This window comes from Argiope bruennichi, chromosome 10, assembly GCF_947563725.1.
Source record: "Argiope bruennichi chromosome 10, qqArgBrue1.1, whole genome shotgun sequence".
NCBI lineage: Eukaryota > Metazoa > Arthropoda > Arachnida > Araneae > Araneidae > Argiope > Argiope bruennichi.
The window spans coordinates 33,712,925-33,735,246 of record NC_079160.1 but is presented as its reverse complement, the minus strand read 5'-3'; the positions used below and the strand labels follow the sequence as shown (position 1 = coordinate 33,735,246).

The 22,322-nt window shown below is 31.2% G+C and overlaps 1 protein-coding gene across 1 annotated transcript in view; it reads left to right on the top strand.

Annotated features, from left to right (window-relative positions):
* The first annotated feature begins 2,128 nt into the window (after positions 1–2,128).
* The window catches only part of LOC129988627 (probable cationic amino acid transporter), a 225,961-nt gene continuing 205,767 nt past the window's right edge, over positions 2,129–22,322 (top strand). Inside the window, exon 1 of the mRNA XM_056096893.1 lies at positions 2,129–2,209. The gene's annotated coding sequence lies outside the window, so the exon portion shown is untranslated. The remainder of the gene's footprint in view (positions 2,210–22,322) is intronic.

Sequence of the window (22,322 nt, the reverse complement as noted above, 5' to 3'; positions counted from 1 at the left end):
TCTTGACTCATGTCCAAAAGAACAAAGTTTCCGAATCTGAAAATAAACAGTTCATAGCTTAATGAATAATAATCAGCGTTTCTGTACACGTGTTTTGATTATTACTTTGAATCTTACTCCGGTCATTAATGTGTACAAGAAAACTTTTCTACCAATGTTTTTTACTGAAGTTAAAATTTGATTTACATGCCAGTCAATATGGATATTTTAATAGATATGTTGCTACTGACGATAGGCAAGGATCGAACTCGCAACCTTTGGGTTCGTAGCCGAATAACATGACCACAAGACAAAAGAAATTTCTCATGTCTCGTAGCTGTTATCTGGCTTATAAAGCGTCACCACATTACTTCCCCTTCAGTTCGTCGGAGGTGAGACTGTAGCGTCTTATCCATTTTTTTTTGGCTGATTATTTATCAGCTTTATTTATTTATTGGCTGATTATTTATCAGCTGCATTTTTTTTCTCTTATTGGCCGATTATTTATCAGCTTCATTTTTTATTTATTGGCCGATTGTTTATCAGCTTCATTTTTTATTTATTGGCCGATTGTTTATCAGCTTCATTTTTTTTATTGGCTGATTTTTTATCAGCTTATTGATTTTATTTATTTCTGGTAGAGGGCGCCACAACAGTTGTATGAAGGTTTGCGTATTTTGCGTCACCGGGTCACCAATGTTGCTAGTGGCGATAGGCGAGGATCGAACTCGCAACCTTTGGGTTCGCAGCCGAGTAACATGACCACAAGACAAAAGAAATTTCGCATGTCTCGTAGTTGTTATCTGGCTTATAAAGCGTCACCACAGATACATTCAGAATGCCTTTACATTTTTTAGTATATAAATTGAATCTAGCAAACTAAATTACTGTTTACATCTTCTAGGATGTGCATCTAACTCCCAATCTGCGAAAAATGCGTTAGAAAAATATTAATGCATCAACAGTTATTCTCGGTATAACCTCCAAAAAATCAAAACAAATGAAAAATTAAAAGACCTACTTTCCTACTTAAATGATTTGCATGATTTCGCCCCCCTTTTTTTTTTTTTAATCTTCTTATGAATATTGAAATTCACTCCCATTGATTGATGTCTCGTCAAGCTGACAAAATCTATATTGGAATCGAAGCATCTTCTAACCATGGCTCTATTATTGGATCAGATGTAAATTTGAATCTTTTGCATTTGCAGCAATGAAATAACAACAACAACAACAAAGGTATGCTTTTTATTCATATTGTTACGAAATTTTTCTTCTACAAATACCGCTAATCAATCGCAACACATTTATTCATTAGTTCAGCAGCTTGCTTGCTTGCTGTCTAATCCTCTCAAAATCTCTCGGTCTCGAGTGCTTGCTTTTTTTATAGTCTTCCCACAGGAAGGGATGTCATTTACAGGAAGTGGTGTAATCTTGAGAAAATACCAGAACTTTCTCCAAGTTTCAAGGAAAAAACTGGTCTCGGTGATATGATGTTGGGACCATCTGGAGACTTCTAGAAGATTCCTTTCGTAGCCAAGGTCGCCAAATTTTGTCGCCAAGGTCGGCAGTTCAAGGATACGTTTTTATCACTTCGTAATAATATAACGTATGTTGACAATGTTAGATGGAATTATAAGTAAGGCTTTTGCTGTGCTTATGGAATTGCATTATAAAGTATCAGTAAGTCACGCATGCACAGAAGGAAGATTGAGCATGCGCACAATAGCAAGTACTTGTCATGAGCACTTTCTGCGCACGCGTGGTCTTACTGGATGAAATGTCAATGGCTGAATGTGAACCCTACAATATTCTGATTACATCTCGTCAAGAAGTCATTACCGGAGTTGAAGCACTTTTTAGCTATGGCTCTATTATTAAATTTACTGAGAAAATGTTCATCTTGAACATTTCTATTATTGAAGATAAAATAAAAAAATATCTAGTATTTTTTAAATTTGTGTTCCAAAAGTTTGATGAAATTATAAATGACTTTTTTTTAATGCTTATGAACTTGTATTGGATTCTGATTATATGTCTTAAGTAATCAGTCAAACGTTCCACTGAAGCATCGCACCTCGTCGTTCTATTAACTGAACTGTTGTAAATTTGGAACTTAAATGTGAAAAGAAAAACAAAGCACTACATAATGTTTTTAAAGTCTGAATTGCAAAAGTTTGGCGGAATTATAAGTGGATTTTTAAAAAAAATATAGACTGCATTGTATTCGGTAAGTTCTTTTTAATTCTTATTTTATATTTTTTTATTCTTAACTTTCAGTAATTTTAAAAACTTTGAATGATTGGTTTGAATTTATCTAGACTTTTTTTAATGCTTATGAACTTGTATTCTCTGAATGTTATAATGCTTATGAACTTCAATGATGCAATGCTCAATGCTTATGAATTCTCAACGTTGCAATGCTTAATGCTTATGAATTCTCAATGTTACAAAGCTTAATGCTTATGAATTCTCAATGTTACAATGCTTAATGATTATGAACTTCAATATTAATGCTTATGAACTTTCATTGTTACAATGCTTAATGTTTATGAACTTCTCACAATGTTTCTATCATTAATGTTTTCTTCTATATATTCAGAATATTTCGAAGCGAGTTTGCAGCTAATGAATATTAAAAAGTTATTTTGTTTCAAATTCATTTTTAATACTTGATATCTCTTTTAAATAGGTCTTGATAATAAAGTAATTTCATCCAAGCTAGACTGATAATTGTTTCCTTGAGGATTTTAAGGAGTCGAGCATTAAGGACACTTTCATAAAATTACAAACAAACTGCTGTAAATATAATTACAAACTGGATCCTAACATGGCAAATTGTTCTATGTTCTCATCAAATTCGAGCGCTTTAATAATATGTACAGTAAAATTATTTCGATATTCATACTACTTATATATAGTGATAAAAATCCTTTATAGTACAAATTTAAAGCACTTTTTAATTTGCATTATTATATCTACATGTTGGATCTTAATCATCCAAATTTTCAAGTAATTTATATTAGATTTTTTTTAAAGTGAAATATTTATAAGTATTAAAATTTGTTTTAAAGAACTGTTTACAAACAAAGATCTATTCATTTGATTTGAGAAATTTAACATTTTTGAAAGGCAATGAAAAATAAACATTACTTTTTCAAATGTTTAAAATATGGCTTTGAGAGGCAATGACTTTTTTTTAAGATTTTAATCTTTGAACTGGTGGATCAAACATGTCAAAAGATAAAATACAAAAATTCAACTTCTAAATATTCATTACCATAAAATTAAAATGTTTTATGTTCTTACATTACCCCCCCCCCATGATGTGCCACTAACATACATCTAAATTTTATTACTTTCCGATTATTTGGCAATTATGTTATATAAAAGATGCAACTGTAGTTTATGATATTTTCACAATATTGAGTAATGCTAACTTATATCTAATTTTTGTAATTTTTTCTTCTTTCTGATCTTAAAATACAGCAATTATTTTACCTGAAAGACGCGAATGTCATTTTTAATGCTTCATATTATATTCTTTATCAAACTCTTCTATCGGTCAATTCAAATGTTTTGAAAATAATTGAAAATGTTTATTTCTACATAAAATTTAGAAATAACCATTTATAGATTAAACGATGTTTAATGTCGAAATGTTTCTCTTTGAACGATATTTTCATTTTGAATCGAGCGTTTTTCTCATTTTATTTTGTTACTTATCAGTAGTAATACGAAAAGTTTTGTACTAATTACAGCATCGTGCACTTAAGATTCATAAGAAAGTTAAAAATGTGTCTGTTTTAAAATTTTAATGGATAATGAACGCCATAGATTTCTTTAGACGTTTAGAGTACCGCAATGTTAACTTCACTGATAAATGTTTTGTACAATTTCGTGACCTATTATATTATATTCTAATTTGAATGATTTATATTATATTATTCCATTGGACATTACAGTGCGCCATGACACAATTGCATACAAATAGATATTTCTTAGCAATTATTTATTTTTGTAGTAAGTACTGTATCTGAATGTCGACTAAATTTATCTAGAGCTTAAAGAATTCGTCAATTTGTGTATAATTTGCTAGATACACCACAAACAATATTTTTAAATGAAAAATAAAAAGGTAGCAATCATTGTATTAAGTATTGATAGTTTATTTTTGCGTTTAAATTGCAGGATTCCTCAATATTATTTTTGCAGATATTTTATCTTTTTATTTTGAAAAAAATTAATATATTGTAAATACAAGTTTTTGAAACAATTTTTTAAATGTGAACCAAACTTCCTAGTGATTATAATTGATTAACCTTACGAAATAGATATATCTTATTTTGTGGGCACAAGGACATATGGGGACAAAATAGCAAACCTAATTTCATCAATAAACAGGAAAAAATGTTCAAAACAATATCTTAAGACTAATAACGTGGTCCTTTTTCTACATTTTAATACATGGAAAATACTTCCATTCAGCAAGATATTAAAAAGAAGAATTCAAAGGTATGTTTGCATTTTTGTAACATTCACAAATATAGAATTCTTTACAAGCAGTGTTGACTCAAGTGCTTCCTATCACGGAATATATGCCTTTACGTTGTTTAAAATCATTCACTTGCTGATCTCTTTAAATGCTCGTTCTTTCCTGTAAAATGATGCAGCTTTGAAAATTTCGTCTGACCCCCCCCCTTTCTATTACTCCACTGAAACCAACCTCTTCTACCCATCCTTCTTGAAGCTGGATTTTATCACTTAGTTCTTCACCCAGCTTTTGTTTACCTGTTTTCCGCTTAAGCACCATACGAAGCGATTGTAACCGTCATATTTGATGAGAGATGAAATCAATAAAACCGTAAGCTGTCAAAGGCCAAGTGAAAATTGCATGTTTTCAGACATGATGTTCTTAAAACAATTTCAAGAAAGGATTAAAATCTTTGGATTGGTTACTGATGTACCTGAGATTTATGGTATGTGAACCTGAAAAAATAGCATCGTCTAGAATCTTGGAATAACTTCTCAAAATGAATCGAAAGATTCAAATAAATACTGTGGACTAAATTTTGAAGTTTTCAAAAATTGAAGATATGGATTTCACTAAATATAAGGTATATATAATGCATAATTAATATAACGCTAAATGTCAGGTTAATAAAACGTATTAACGCAAAATGAACGCAATATGAACACACTTCATTGTTTCTTTTCTTTGACTAAGAAATCGTATGTTTTCTTAAATTCGTTTTCAATTTTAAACTGGCAATCACCTATTATCCAGATTCTGAAATCAAAATAGAATTATTTTGAAAATCTAAGTTTTTGTTTCATTTTTGATTTAATGCAATGAATTCGAGTTAATATGTATTTTTAATACGTCATTTTCAAAATATATTTTGATATCCATTAAACAAATTTAAGACATTGATATTTTGTCACTTTTTGATATTAAAAAAATAAAGCAAAATTTGTTTCTCGCAATTTATTTTACTCCACAAATCCTCTCCGGTGGGTGTTTTCAATCTAATTTAATAGAATTCTATTGAAATCTGATCCGTTAAGTTAGGCGTTAACAAGAAAATCGAAATTTAAGATTTATTTATTTTACACAATAAGTTTAATTTAAGTCGAATATATTTAAGAAATGAAAGAAAATGTAAGTAATTTTTAAAATAAAACATTGCTTTAAACCTTTCACTATTTTAACAATGTATTTTAACATCAATCTAATCTCGCTTCATTCTATTTCATTAGAATATCATCCTATTCTCGTTGAGTGATTTTTAATTTTTCATTATATTCGATTAAATATAACTTTAGGGACATTTATTAAATAAAGTGTTCCAAAGTATATCTTAAGCAAATTATTGAGGGGAAAACCTTTTTAAATAAGAAAAAAAAGCTACCAATATCTTATGTCACTTGATTCTCTGCATTTCATTCTGTTGGACCAAATCTAGCTGTTGCGATACCAAACCTCAACAATCTAGAAAGCGTGCTGCCTAAGAAAAAGGAAATATTTTGACACAGGATTGAGTACAAGTTCTTTTTCTTTACAAGCACTTTCTGAATCCCTTAAGGGGACAGAGAGAGACAAATATCTGATAAGTATATTGCTTCCACTCGGTGGACAGATATTAATAGAGACGGATAAAATAGAAACTCTTTCCTGTTTGCTCTTTTGCTTGGGGAGTGAGAGTGACTTTAGGAGAAAGTTTCGCTTTTACTATTTTTCATGCTTGTCTCAGAGATTTTGATTGACCTGAACAGTATCAAGTCGACTGGCTTTTAATTTTACTTTTATGGCCCAAATTTCAACATATCTTAAATGAAATAAAATTCCCTTAGTGCATTGATCAAAGTTTATCATGAAGGGAAAACTTAACAAATAACAGAAGGGGAAATTTTACAGATTTTGGTATTTATCTTACTTCACGAATTAGATAAGATTGTTTCTTCTATTATTAGAGGCTTCATTTTTCTTACAACCTCTTTCTTTAATTCATCCTAGTAATCAATAAGATAAAAATGTTATATATAAACCCATTCGACTCATTTGTCTTCCTACCCAAGCATTAGCTAAATATTTATAGAAATTAGAAAAATGATGTACTTCCTTTTAGATTCTTCGCTTTAAATAGAGATGCTAGGTATTAATATGCCACGAAATATTATCATTGTTTTGTAGACACCTATTTTATTAGAGTTCTTTGCAGTGTTTTCACCTCCCAAGTAGTAGATAATCTGAGTCCACCCTGTTGTTACATGTAAACATTTTAACTTTGCTTTCGCCCCTATTTTGACTAAATAAACGCATCCTGACGCATGCGCAAAACTGCAGTGGATTTTCGAATCCAAGAATAAACAGTAAGCGCAAACAATACATTTCCTTTTATGAAACAAGATAACAATAGGAGTAATGAAGTAATAAATTATATGCTATTTGTAATGACCCGTTTTTAGATACTGCTGGTTTAATGATTTAAAGAATTAAAATATATCTTGAAAAAATATTCATTTAAGTTTTTTTTTTTTAAAATTTCAGTTCATAGAAACCAAGTTTATAAATTAACAATTGTTGTAATTTGTAGAACAATTATAAAAGAAAATCATTATTCATATTGTTGTGCATAGTATACATTTGTTAGAATTTGAATGGAAGAACTTATCTCTGTTGATCATTGTTTCGCAACATTTGTTATTTGAAAGAAAGAAAAGCTTATCTGTTATTTCACACAATTATTTTGCTTTGGTATATTGCGCATTTAATTTTATTGAGCTCTTTTAAAATGGCACGAAAACCCTTTTGGAAACGATTCCGACGAATGTTACGTCGAGTAGTGTGTTGCTGCTCAATTGCGGAGGATTTTTGCTCCAATATATATGTTGGAGAAGATCTGTATTACTTCCCATTGCCACAACCACCCATTGAAATATGGTCCGAACTTGTAATAGTAAACGAAACATCATCTCACATAGAAATAGCACCTGCATCATTTGAAATAACCTCAACTTCCTCCTCAGAGTACTACACATGTTCAGAAGGAAATAGTTCTACTTCTTCATAAACTAATAATATCAATCATATTTCAAATCAATAGTTCTTAAAATAGCCCCTACTGCAGATCTTCTCCAACATATAAAATGTTTGAAATGGATCATTTCAATATAAGGACATGAACCAGTCCTAATGGAATGGACATTTTGTTAATGAAACTTCTTCGTCGAAATAATATTGACAATCAAAGGAGCCTGAAGACTTTGACAGACAACGATGCCTGACAACTTAGAAAAACGATGCTTGAAGGCTTTGAAAAAGGATGCCTGACAGCTTTGCAAAACAACGATTCCTGACAATTTTGCAAAACAACGATTCCTGACAGCTTTGCAAAACAACGATTCCTGACAATTTTGCAAAACAACGATTCCTGACAGCTTTGCAAAACAACGATTCCTGACAGCTTTGCAAAACAACGATTCCTGACAGCTTTGCAAAACAACGATTCCTGACAGCTTTGCAAAACAACTATTCCTGACAGCTTTGCAAACCAACGATTCCTGACAGCTTTGCAAACCAACGATTCCTGACAGCTTTGCAAACCAACGATTCCTGACAGCTTTGCAAACCAACGATTCCTGACAGCTTTGCAAACCAACGATTCCTGACAGCTTTGCAAACCAACGATTCCTGACAGCTTTGCAAACCAACGATGCCTGACAGCGTATCTCATTTGTCTTAATCACATAGGAGTGGAAACAATTTGACATTATACGTAGGACCGCTTTGGAGTTAAGTGAACTCATATGTAAATGATGGAAACTAATGAATCTATAATAGGAATCATATGCTAAAATAAGGGCCATTTATAATGCGATGGAGCCTTCCCTTATAAAGTTTATGTAAACTATGTAATATTTATAAATTAGAGATTTAAAGAAATCAGTGATAATCAAAGTCATTAATTTTCCTCAACTGGATTGCACTCCTATTGCCAACTTCTGAAACGGGAATTTTAAACATGCAGTCAAGACAAATCTGTGTCCATGTATTACAATGATAGAAATCTTATTTGTATCAATTTAAAAGAACATTGTGTGGTTGTGGTCAAAAGCATTGCAGATGCTCTTGGTTATGTGAAGATAACAGATACTTGATGTTACCAAGGAATGTTTTAACGGAGGTGCTAGAATGAAAGAAGCAAAATAAGAATCCCGATATAATTTTGAACAGTTCGAATCATTAATTAGCATTCGGAATTCTTGGAATTCTTTAAATGAACAGATAATAATCGGAAGAGAATGACGTAAGCAATCAAAATGAGAAGATCGGAACATGCAAAGATGGATGAGCTTGAATCAATACCTTTTATTATATCATATTAGGAACTCATTCTAAGTATGAAACAAATAGATTTATATATTTAAGATTCATTTTGAAGCGATTTCGCTATTTGTACCCTAGCTTAGTATTCTTAGACTTCTGATTTTGGGTTCTAAGTAAAAACCAAAATTTGAAGCACAAAGATTTCTACATGAAAACCAGAATGAAAATGTTTTAACTCAGCGTCGAAGAAGATGAGAAATTTACTAAACGTCCGCTAACTGAAGAACGTTCTTTTCACAGGTAATCATATTCACACAATCTATTATCTACGATGTAATATGTGTTAAAATATCCAATGCTGACGTCGACAAGAATTTTTATGAAGTTGAGGCGAAAAATATAATGCATGTTCTTGGCGATACATTAAATCCAATTTCGCTATAGATGACAGAGGAGAAATTCTCGAAGCATCTTCAGAACGTTATAATCCAACACAGTTACAGAAAACTATAAACTGGATGGATTGTCGAAGATTGTGGATTGCAAGAGCTTTCAGGCAAATATTGCCTGTAATTCCTCGATTGACACCAGCTGATGAAATAAACGTTTGAAATACTCTGCTTTCCAGCTGCAAAATGTTTGATAACCGAGATATTCTGCTATTAGTTGCCTGGAAACTGGGAATGGATTTGATATCAGGAGGATGGACTACATTTCTGCAATTTAGCGACATTAAAAATAGAATTAGTTGAAATAGTATTTTCCAATATTCAAACCAATTACAAGAATCACAATTGGCTGATTGAGCGAGCTATATTTAAGACTAAAAAAAGACATTTATAAGCTTAGCAATATTATTTAACTTTCAAATCGGGATAGCCACATACAAGACCATTACATAATTATGTAAGCAGCTGAACTGAATAATTATCCAAAAGAATTTTTGAATGCATTTGATCTTCCAGAGATGCCAGCGTACATATTAAAAGTGAAAATCGGAGTACCAATTATGTTGCGAAATGTTAGCAAACCAAAGATTTGAAATGGTCCGCGACTTCCAATAAAATGAATTACTGGGCAACATCACCGAAGAAACAATATTTACAGGACCTTCCGAAATTGAGGATGTCAACATTTTTCTCCTTCCTATGATTCCAACAAATATGTCATCTCCATTTAAATAGGTTGCAATTTTCAATTCGAATGGCATTTACAATCACATCAACAAAGTCCGATGCCAGTCTTAAGAATTGTGCAGTTTAGATCTTGACCTGGAATATTTTCCACATGGACACTTATATGTTCTAGTTTGGGAAAATCGACTATTATATATGCACCGACAATGGAAAACAATAAATATTGCATACCTACAAATTTTATTAAAATTAATATATTACAAGTGTGTGTTTTCTCTTTTCTTTCTCTTCTTTAACCAGACTGAACCACGTCAACGCGTGGCTGAGTACAGATAGTTATTAAATATAATAAGTATACAGTAGCTGAGTTAGTTTCAATTCTTCGACATTTTCCCAAATCCATCGTCACGAAAGCCACGAGTCTTTAATTCTGCATTCATTCAACGATCTTGGCAACTGTCTCTTAAATTATTTGCCTTAACAAAAGACTTACTACGCTGGTAAGCGGTATTGCAAATTCGTAACTATATTGAACCTGCATGTTCGAATTTTGTACAGATAGTAGAATCCTAATGTAATAAAAAAATTGCAACCAATAATAGGATGAGCCTTTCTTTTGGCCTTTTATTCACACTATATAATATTTATAAAGTAAACAACACAAAACGAATTGAGTATAGAATATCAGTTTAATCCCATTAGTTGTATTTTACTGTTGATAGATCACTGATACCAAATTAAAAGGCTTTCAGAGACCAAGATAAGTCAATTCAGATCAAGATAAGTCAGTTTCAGTATTGTGACAGTGGAGAAATCTGCTTTCAGACAACTGATAGATTATTGCAGGTATCTTGTCAGTAACTTGTAAAAGAAACCTTAAATAAGTAAGGACTATTAATTGGGAGTGGTTGAACTAAAAAGCAAAGTTTCAATATCATATTAAACAAAGAGAAGAGTTAAAGCGAATGGTGTTTTTAGATTCAATCATAGGATCCTGCTATTAATCAGAGCAAATAATTTCAAATTATAATGGTGAGCTCGAAGAGTGCAACATGAGAAAGATTCATATATAAAAACAATCTGTCTTCATTTTTATTTTAATGCAAATATGTTCACCCCACATCTTAGATAAAAATTCGAAAGTTTTTCGGTTAATGCAATAAATACTTTAAAAAAATTAAAGATCGCCTGAAGATGAACTATGAAGAAAATGATATATATTGATCATATTTGCTAACTTATCCGCAAGACTAAAATTTCATATTTTCTGATTTATTGTGAGCAGCAACAAAATTTGAAATAAAAAGTTTTTGTCAAGAAAGTTTGAATGAAAATTTGTTTTTAACTAATGGAAAGAATAATTTCAAAAATTTAAGATCACTTCGAAAGGTGCTAGTAAAATGAGATTGAAAGTGAAATAATCTGCCTTCTTTTCCAGTTTGATTCAACGCCTATATGGTGGTATGCCATTAATCTAATCTATTAAGTTGGGCGTTAACCAGATAATCAGAAACTAATCTGTATTTTACACTAAAAGTTTAACTTATCTCGCATATATTTAAAAAAAGAAAGATAATCTAGGCATTTTTTATTTTTTAAAATAGCAGATTGTTTTAAATCTTTCATCATTTTAACAATGGAGTTTAACATGATTCGGATTTCGCCTCCATTGATTTCATTGAAACATAATCCTATTGTTGATCGATTTTTGATTTTTTCGTTACTTTCTTTTGTACTTCAGGCATTAAAATAACTTGTTCCAAAGTATATATTAAGCAGTTTATTGGGGGGGGGGGGGAGTTTCACCAAATTAAAAGAAGAAAACAGTATTATTTGCCACTTATTTCTTTTTTTTTATTGTGCTGTGCATATAGGAGCCAAACAAGGCTTTTGCGATAGCACACTTCAAACGTCTTAAAAACCTATTGGAAAAGGAAATATTTTCTGACATAGGATTGAATACAAGTTATCTTTCTTTAAAAGCACGTTCTGAACCCCCCCCCCCACAGGGGACAGAGAGAGACAAATATCTGATAACTATAATACTTCCACTCGGTAGACAGATATTAATAGAGACTGATAAAATAGAAACTTTTTTCTTTTTGCGCTTTTGCTTTGGGACCGAGAGAGTGACTTCTGGAGAAAGTTTCTCTTTTACTATTTTTCATTCCTGTCTCAGAGCTTTTGATTGACCTCAACAGCATCACATTTCCTGCCTATTAATTCTACTATTATGTCCCAGGTTTCAACATATCTAAAATGGAATAAAATAACGTTCCCTTAGTGCATTGATCAAAATTTATCATGTAGGGAAAAATTAATAAACAATCGAAGGGGAAAATTTACAGATTTTATTTCTTAAAGAATTAGATAAGATTCTTTCTTTTATAATTAGATGCTTCATTTTTCTTACAACGTCTTTCCCTTATTCATCCTAGCAATAAATAAGATAAAAATCTTATATATAAACCTATTCGACTCATTTGTCTTCCTACTCAAGCATTAGCTAAATATTTATAGAAATTAGAAAAATGATGTGCTTCCTTTTAGATTCTTGGCTTTAAATCGAGATGCTAAGTATTAATATGCCACGAAATATTATCATTGTTTTGTAGACACCTATTTTATTAGAGTTCTTTGCAGTGTTTTCACCTCCCAAGTAGTAGATAATCTGAGTCCACCCTGTTGTTACATGTAAACATTTTAGCTTTGTTTTCGCCCCTATTTTGACTAAATGAACGCATCCTGACGCATGCGCAAAACTGCAGTGGATTTTCGAATACAAGAATAAACAGTAAGCGCAAACAATACATTTCCTTTTATGAAACAAGATAACAATAGGAGTAATGAAGTAATAAATTATATGCTATTTGTAATGACCCGTTTTTAGATACTGCTGGTTTAATGATTTAAAGAATTAAATTATATATCGAAAAAAATATTCAGTTAAGTTTTTTTTTTAAATTTCAGTTCATAGAAACAAAGTTTATAAATTAACAATTTTTGAAATTTGCAGAACAATTATAAAAGAAAATCATTATTCATATTGTTGTGTATAGTATAATTTTGTTAGAATTTGAATGAGAGAACTTATGTTGATCATTGTTTCCTGCAACACTTATTATTTGAAAGAAAGAAAAGCTTATCTGTTATTTCACACAATTATTTTGCTTTGGTATATTGCGCATTTAATTTTATTGAGCTCTTTTAAAATGGCACGAAAACCGTTTTGGAAACGATTCCGACGAATGTTACGTCGAGTAGTGTGTTGCTGCTCAATTGCAGAGGATTTTTGCTCCAATATATATGTTGGAGAAGATCTGTATTACTTCCCATTGCCACAACCACCCATTGAAATATGGTCTGAACTTGAAATAGTAAACCAAGCATCATCTGACGTAGAAATAGCACCGGTAACATTTGAAATAACCTCAACTTCCTCCTCAGAGTACTACACTTGTTCAGAAGGAAATAGTTCTACTTCTTCATAAACTAATAATATCAATCATATTTCAAATCAATAGTTCTTAAAATAGCCCATACTGCAGATCTTCTCCAACATATAAAATGTTTGAAATGGATCATTTGAATATAAGGACATAACCGAGTCCTAATGGAATGGACATTTTGTTAATGAAACTTAATCGTCGAAATAATATTGGCAATCAAAGGAGCCTGAAGACTTTGACAGACAACGATGCCTGACAGCTTAGAAAAACAACGATGTCTGACAGCTTAGAAAAACAACGATGTCTGACAGCTTAGAAAAACAACGATGTCTGACAGCTTGGAAAAACGACGATGTCTGACAGCTTGGAAAAACGACGATGTCTGACAGCTTCGAAAAACGACGATGTTTGACAGCTTAGAAAAACGACGATGCCCGACAGATTTTCAAAACAACGATGCCTGAGAGCTTTGCAAAACAACGATTCCTGACAGCTTTGCAAAACAACGATTCCTGACAGCTTTGCAAAACAACGATTCCTGACAGCTTTGCAAAACAACGATTCCTGACAGCTTTGCAAAACAACGATTCCTTACAGCTTTGCAAAACAACGATGCCGGACAGCTTTGAGAAACAACGATGCCTGACAGCTTTGAGAAACAACGATGCCTGACAGCTTTGAGAAACAACGATGCCTGACAGCTTTGAGAAACAACGATGCCTGACAGCTTTGAGAAACAACGATGCCTGACAGCTTTGCAAAACACCGATGCCTGTACAGCTTTGCAAAACAACGATGCCTGTACAGCTTTGCAAAACAACGATGCCTGTACAGCTTTGCAAAACAACGATGCCTGTACAGCTTTGCAAAACAACGATGCCTGTACAGCTTTGCAAAACAACGATGCCTGTACAGCTTTGCAAAACAACGATGCCTGTACAGCTTTGCAAAACAACGATGCCTGTACAGCTTTGCAAAACAACGATGCCTGAAAGCGTATCTCATTTGTCTTAGTCACATAGGAGTGGAAACAATTTGACATTATACGTAAGACTGCTTTGGAGTTAAGTGAACTCATATGTAAATGATGGAAACTAATAAATCTATAATAGGAATCATATGCTAAAATAAGGTCCATTTATAATGCGCTGGAGCCTTCCCTTATATAGCTTATGTAAAGTATGTAATATTTATAAATTAGAGATTTAAAAAAGTGATAATCAAAGTCATTAATTTTCCTCAACTGGATTGCACTCCTATTGCCAACTTCTGAAACGGGAATTTTAAACATGCAGTCAAGACAAATCTGTGTCCATGTATTACAATGATAGAAATCTTATTTGTATCAATTTAAAAGAACATTGTGTGGTTGTGGTCAAAAGCCTTGCAGATGCTCTTGATTATGTGAAGATAACAGATATTTGATGTAACCAAGGGATGCTATACTGGAGGTTCTAGAATGAAAGAAGCAAAATAAGAACATAAAAAAAAATCGCGATATAATTTTGAACATTAGAAATCATTAATTAGCATTCAGAATTCTTTAAAGAACGCAAGAGATAATAATCGGAAGATAATGAAATAAACAATGAAAATGAAAATATCGGAACATGCAAAGATGGATGAGCTTGAATCAATACCTATTATTAAATCATATTAGGAACTCATTCTAAGTATGAAAACCAGAATGAAAATGTTTTAATTCAGCGTCGAAGAAGTTGAGAAATTTACTAAACGTCCGCTAACTGAAGAACGTTCTTTTCACAGGTAATCATATTCACACAATCTATTATCTACGATGTAATATGTGTTAAAATATGCAATGTTGACGTCGACAAGAATTTGTATGAAGTTGAGCCGAAAAATATGATGCATGTACTCTTGGCGATACACTAAATCCAATTTCGCTATTGATGACGACGAGAAACTCTCTACGCATCTTCCAAATGTTGGTATCCAACAGAGTTACAAAAAACTATAAACTGGATCGATTTCCCAAGATTGTGGATTGCAAGAGCTTTCAGGCAAATATTGCCTGTAATTCCTCGACTTAAACCAGTTGATGAAATAAACGTTTGACTGAAATACTCTTTGCGGTGTTGCTTCAAGAATTTGTAATTAACTTCAAATATGGGCATCCAGCTGCAAAATATCAGGGAGATGGACTTCACTTCTGCATTTCAGCGACATTAAAAATAGAATGAGTTGATATAATTCTTCCAATATTCAAACCAATTACAAGAATCACAATTGGCTGATTGAAAGAGCTATTTTTGAGGCTAAAAAAGACATTTATGGGCTTAACAATATTATTTATTTTAACTTTCAAATTGGGGTAACTACATACAAGACCATAGCATAATTATGTAAGCAGCTGAACTGAATAATTATCCAAAAGAATTTTTAAATGCATTTGATCTTCCAGAGATGCCATCGTACATATTAAAAGTGGAAATCGGTGTGCCAATTATCGTGCTGCGAAATGTTAACCAACTAAAGATTTGAAACGGTACGCGACTTGTAATAAAAGGAATCACTGGATAATATCACTGAAGCAACACTATTTACTGGACCTTCCGAAGGTGAAGATGTTCCCATATTTCTCATTCCTATGATCCCAACAAATATGTCATCTCAATTGAACGCGATTTTCAATTCGAATGGCATTTGCAATCCCATTAACAAAGTTCAATGCCTGTTTTAAGAATTGTGCGGGTTAGATCTGTACCTGGATAATTTCCCACATAGAAACTTATGTTCTAGTTTTAGAAAATCGACAATTATTATATATGCACAGACTATGGAACACAATAAATATTGTATATCTACAAATTTTGTGAAATTAAACACATTACAAGTGTGCGTTTTCTCTTTTCTTTCTTTTCCATTAACCAGATTGCACCACATCAACGCGTGGCTGAGAACAGATAGTTATTAAATATAATCAGTATACAGTAGCTGAGTTAGTTTCAATTCTTCGACATTTTCCCAAATCCATCGTCACGAAAGCCATGAATCTTGAATTCTGCATTCATTCAACGATCTTGGCAACTGTCTCTTAAATTATTTGCCTTAACAAAAGACTTACTACGCTGGTAAGCGGTATTGCAAATTCGTAACTATATTGAACCTGCATGTTCGAATTTTGTACAGATAGTAGAATCCTAATGTAATAAAAAAAACTGCAATCAATAATAGGATGAGTCTTTCTTTTGGCCTTTTATCCACAATATATAATATTTATAAAGTAAACAACACAAAATGAATTGAGTATAGAGCATCAGTTTAATCCCATTAGTTGTATTTCACTGTTGATAGATCACTGATACCAAATTAAAAGGCTTTCAGAGACCAAGATAAGTCAATTCAGATCAAGATAAGTCAGTTTCAGTATTGTGACGGTGGAGAAATCTGCTTTCAGCCAACTGATAGTTTTTTGCAGGTATCTTGTCAGTAGCTTGTAAAAGAAACCTTAAATAACTAAGGACTATTAATTGGGAGTGGTTGAACTGAAAAACAAAGTTTGAATATCATATTAAACAAAGAAAAGAGTTGAAGCGAATGGTGTTTTTTAGATTCAATCATAGGATCCTGCTATTAATCAGAGAAAATAATTTCAAATTATAATGGTGAGCTCGAAAAGTGCAACATGAGAAAGATTCATATATAAAAACAATCTGTCTTCATTTTTATTTTAATGCAAATATGTTCAACCCACATCTTAGATTCAAATTCGAAAGTTTTTCGGTTAATGCAATAAATACTTAAAAAAAATTAAAGATCGCCTCAAGATGAACTATGAAGATAATGATATATATTGATCATATTTGCTAAATTATCCCCAAGGCTAAAATTTCATATTTTCTGATTTATTGTGAGCAACGACAGAATTTGAAATTAAGAGTTTTGGTCAAGAAAGTTTGAATGAAAATTTGTTTTGAACTAATGGAAAGAATAATTTCAAAAATTTAAGATCACTTCGAAAGGTGCTAGTAAAATGAGATTGAAAGTGAAATCTGCCTTCTTTTCCAGTTTGATTCAACGCCTATATGGTGGTATGCCATTAATCTAATCTATTAAGTTGGGCTTTAACCAGATAATCAGAAACTAATTTTTATTTTGCACCAAAAGTTTGGTTTATCTCGTATATATTTTAAAAAAAGAAAGATAATCGAGGCATTTTTTTTATTTTAAAGAATATCTCATTGTTTTGAATCTTTCATTATTTTCACAATGGAGTTTAACATTACTCGGATTTCGCCTCCATTGATTTCATTGAAATATCATCCTATTCTTGCTGATTGATTTTTAATTTTTCCGTTATTGTCGGTTGTACTTCAGGCATTAAAATAACTTGTTCCAAAGTATATCTTAAGCAGTATATTGAGGGGGATGTCTTATCAAATGAAAGAAGAATACATTATCTTTTGCCACTTATTTCTCTACTTTCTATTGTACTGGGCATATAGGATCCACACAAGGCTGTTGAGATAGCAAACTTCAAAAATCTGGAAAACCTATTGCAAAAGAAAAAGGAAATATTTTCTGATATAGGATTGAATACAATTTTTCTTTAAAAGAACGTTCTGAATCCCCTTCAGGGGTCAGAGAGAGACAAATATCTGATAAGTATATTGCTTCCACTCGGTAGACAGATATTAAGAGAGACTGATAAAATAGAAACTTTTTTCTGTTTGCTGTTTTGCTTTGGGACCGAGAGAGGGACGCCAGGAGAAAGTTTCTCCTTTACTATTTTCATTATTATCTAGGAGCTTTTGATTGACCAGAACAGCATCCCATTCCCGTCAACTGGCTTTAAATTTTTCTTTTCTGGTTCGCATTTCAACATATCTTAAGTGGAATAAAATAACGTTCTCCAAGTAAATTCATCAAAATTTATCATGTAGGGAAATTTAACAAATAGTAGAAGAGAAAAAATTGACATCCTTTGTCATTTATCTTGCTTCATAAATTGAATAATCTTATCTTACTCGGGATTAGATGCTTCAATTTTCTTACAACTTTTTTACTGAATTTATCCAGGCAATAAACGTGATAAAAACTTTATAAATAAACTTATTCGACGTATTTCTTGACTTTTAACACGTAGCAAAATATAATTATTTATAGAAACTAGAAAAATGATAAATGCTTTCTTTTAGCTTATTGGCTTGAAATCGAGATACTAAGTACTAAAATGACGCAAAATATTGTCATTTTCTTTGGACACCTATTTGTATACATATAGATGATACCATTTGTAAATAGTGGAAATAAATTGTTGTTACATAGTTGTAAATATAAATTTAAAGTTGCGATACAACCAATTTTTCGTCGATGTATAATGAAAAAAAAAAGTATTTTGTCTCGTATAAATTTGATGTTTTAAAATTTTCTTCATTTAATTTCATTTTTGATTGATCTTTCTAATTTTGTTACTTTTGCTTATTTTTTTTCCAAAATTGTCATCAATTATTGGACAAAATTAATAGAACATTACAAGTGCTAAATATATTTAAATGTAAATGCCTAAAATATGTTTGCAACATAGTGGATAAATGAATATAAATTCAAAAATTCTTGTACTTTATTATGCTTCACCATTTTGTTTATTCCATTCATCAACAGTCAATTAACAGATCTATTATGTAAGGATTCCATCATGTACTCCTTAAAAGCACCATTGATATATTAAGATAGTCAGAAAATCTTTTGAAGATTGCAGGAGGGTATTTAAATGGTACAATTAGTTTCTTAACTCTTTAAAAGGTCAGTTTTTTTCTAGTCATGTATATTAAAATAATTTTAGGGTTGGGATTGGTTTAAGAAAAGTGTTTTCATTGAGGTTTTTTGATAAATTTAATTTGGTTATCTAATAACTAAGTAACAAATCAAGGCATATTATTTTTTGTCACATAAGGAATTGAAACAACGAACTATGTCTTATTAAAACTATTGTCTGAAACTATGCCAACTTGCATAATTTCATATAAAGATTGATGAATTAGGTGGAAAGCATACTTCTACTGGCCCTAAAAATAGTTAAAGCATTTCAAACATTCTCAATTGGGTTCAACTAATCACGAATTAGCCAACTTATACATTCAATTTTCTCCTGACGAAGGTAATGCTGCATTGATTATGTGGCACTCTATGTGGTCTATCATTATCATCTTGTAGGTGGAAAGAATCGTTCCTTGTACTGTACAAAAGTAAACAATTAAGTGAATAAATTTCTCTCAACATAACTAAGTATTAACAGTGTTTCTTTTTTCCGGGTTATATTTCTGTGTGGTCTTTTAAAGGAATACTTATTAGCAAAAATATACGGGAACGAAATAATCTCTTTCACGGATATGACTGGCGTAATTGAAGGTTTTTCGATTTTTAAGAGACCAGCACTCTTCTTCTGACTTTTCGCAAGCAAAATTTTGTATCAAAGAAGATTAAAGATTACCATTGCTTCTAATTCAAATAACAGGCAGACGTGCATAATTAAATTTTTCATATTTGTGGTGTGGTACGAAGGACACATACACTGTTGGTTGTTCACCATTAATCTTTCCTTTGCAAAACATTCCATGTGTAGTTTAGAAACGGGTACCAGCATGAAAATTTGGCTATCTTGGAATTTTCATCTATATTATCCCGATTTCTCTTTCATTTTTGAAATCGTCGTATTACTACATTAAATTTTTGTAAGATATATACTAGTTAATATACTTTCATTTTTCTCGAACTTGTTTATTTTTCAACTGCTTCGTTTTTTTTATATTTCATTCACTTTAACAAGAACAATAACATCTTACATTTATTTCAAATTTGGCGTTGAAAAGTATTTTTTTAATGGAATTTCTTTTCCTAATTTGCTTACGTAAAGCTAAATCCATTTTTCAAGCTTCAATATCGGTTCCATATAAAATAACAATTCACCTTTTCTATTAAACATGTCTAAACATAATAAAGATGAATGTTTGCGCATGCTCATTGACGCTTAGTAGATCAAGACACATGACCTACAGACTGTTGATTCTACAAATATGATATATAACTTGGAATGTTCATCTAGAAACGGCTTTTTTAAATTTTAAGCAGAATTTTTATTGATTAAAAAACTTTATTTTACCATTTATCTAGAATACTTCCAAAAATATTATTTCAAGTAAAAAGAGTTTTACACCTCTTTATCATTTTAAAATTATCTTTTTATTCATATCAATTTAATAATCATGTAAAAGTTTTATGAATGTTGAAGGTTTTTTTGAAACAGTTTTTGCTTTAATTACATTGTTGGCCTAAAATTCAAATCGTTTTCACTACTCTATCAAATATTTTGTGTGATTTTTCCCATTGTCGTAAGCTTAAGAATGTTTTTATTTAATATCAATGTAGTTTACGAAATAAAAAAAGTATGATTAACCAGGTACATTTTAGATTTTAAAAGCTTTATGACATCATGGGAAAATCAAAAGTAAAGAAGTTATATATATAATATGAAGAATAATTATATACATACTTAAGACATAACTCTTTTTGATGCTTGGGAATTTAGAGGAATCCTGGACACGGATTATATTTGTTAGGTTCAAAGGAACAGGCAGCACCTAGTAAATGCAAACATTGCTATATTTACAATTTTACTTTAAGGGTTGTGAACCTGGCATTTTCTAGTAAACTGACTAATTCAGATATGAAATTCATTAGTGAGGTGTTCTATTTCGAAATATCTATGCTGATTTTATAACAGAATTATTTTTTGATTCAAACGGTTTTCACTTTAGTCAGGACTTAGAAGAATATTTAACATTTATAAATTAATATCTTGAACAATTTTTACTTTCTAAAAAGGTTAAAATTTAAATAAATTTACTAAAGAATTGGAGAAATCTAGGCATTTTCTATTAGTATCAATTTAAATGGAATTAAGTAATACCATTATAAGCCAGGCTAGCCAGCTGGTCGCCAAAGGTGACAAGTTCACATAATAAATTGCTATCTTTTTTTGTATCCTATTGTTGCATAGTACTAAACAATCGATAGCAACCTTATAATTTGATTTCAGCTTCAGTAACATTTATCTAATTATCTCAAGTGTTTTTTGGACACATTGATATATCTTCCTAAATCATTTCTTTATTCGGGATAGCTAATCAATTGCAAAGAACTCAAACGCGTGAAAAGATAAGAATGATTGAAAAGCAGTTTCTTCTTATATAGTATATAAAAAATGATACCCATGTAATATGTCACTAAAATGACAGTCATTGCGCCTAGGCACTACACATTTCTCGCTTCATGGCATCATGTTCATGACTAATGGCGCAATCCATTCTTGTCATTCATGGAATCTGAACTACAAGAACTCCCGTTTCGTTTGATGTATGTGACGCAGTAACTTACGCTGGTGAATATCTGATAATTTTCCATGTTCACGAGAAATCACTTCACTTCTGATGTTCTGAGAGCCCAACTGCAAACTTTGAAAAGTTTTCATGATTTATTAGTGTCGATATTTCTTCTTTGCCTTCTCTGTAATGGAGGAAGGTAAATGAGTACTTGAGATGAGTTGTTTTTAGAAAGATGATGTTTAATCTTTATAAATTTGAGTAGTTCAGCTTGTGTTGTTAATTTGTCAAAGAGCTGAAACTTTTCAAGGCATAATTTTGTCACATTTGTGAACTTAACTTAGTTGAATTATTGACATATTTTGGTATATATTAATGATCGCTAATAATGTGCTGGTGGTGCGTCACACATATCGTGTTTATTTCAAATAAAATTTTCACACATGATTTTCTATATAATTTACTAACATTCAGCAAATTATAATAAACATTATAACCTTATTATATTAATAGCCCCCCCCCAAAATACTTTTTTTTTGTGTACATGAACCTTCTTGATGGAATCGAATCCCTTCATCATATC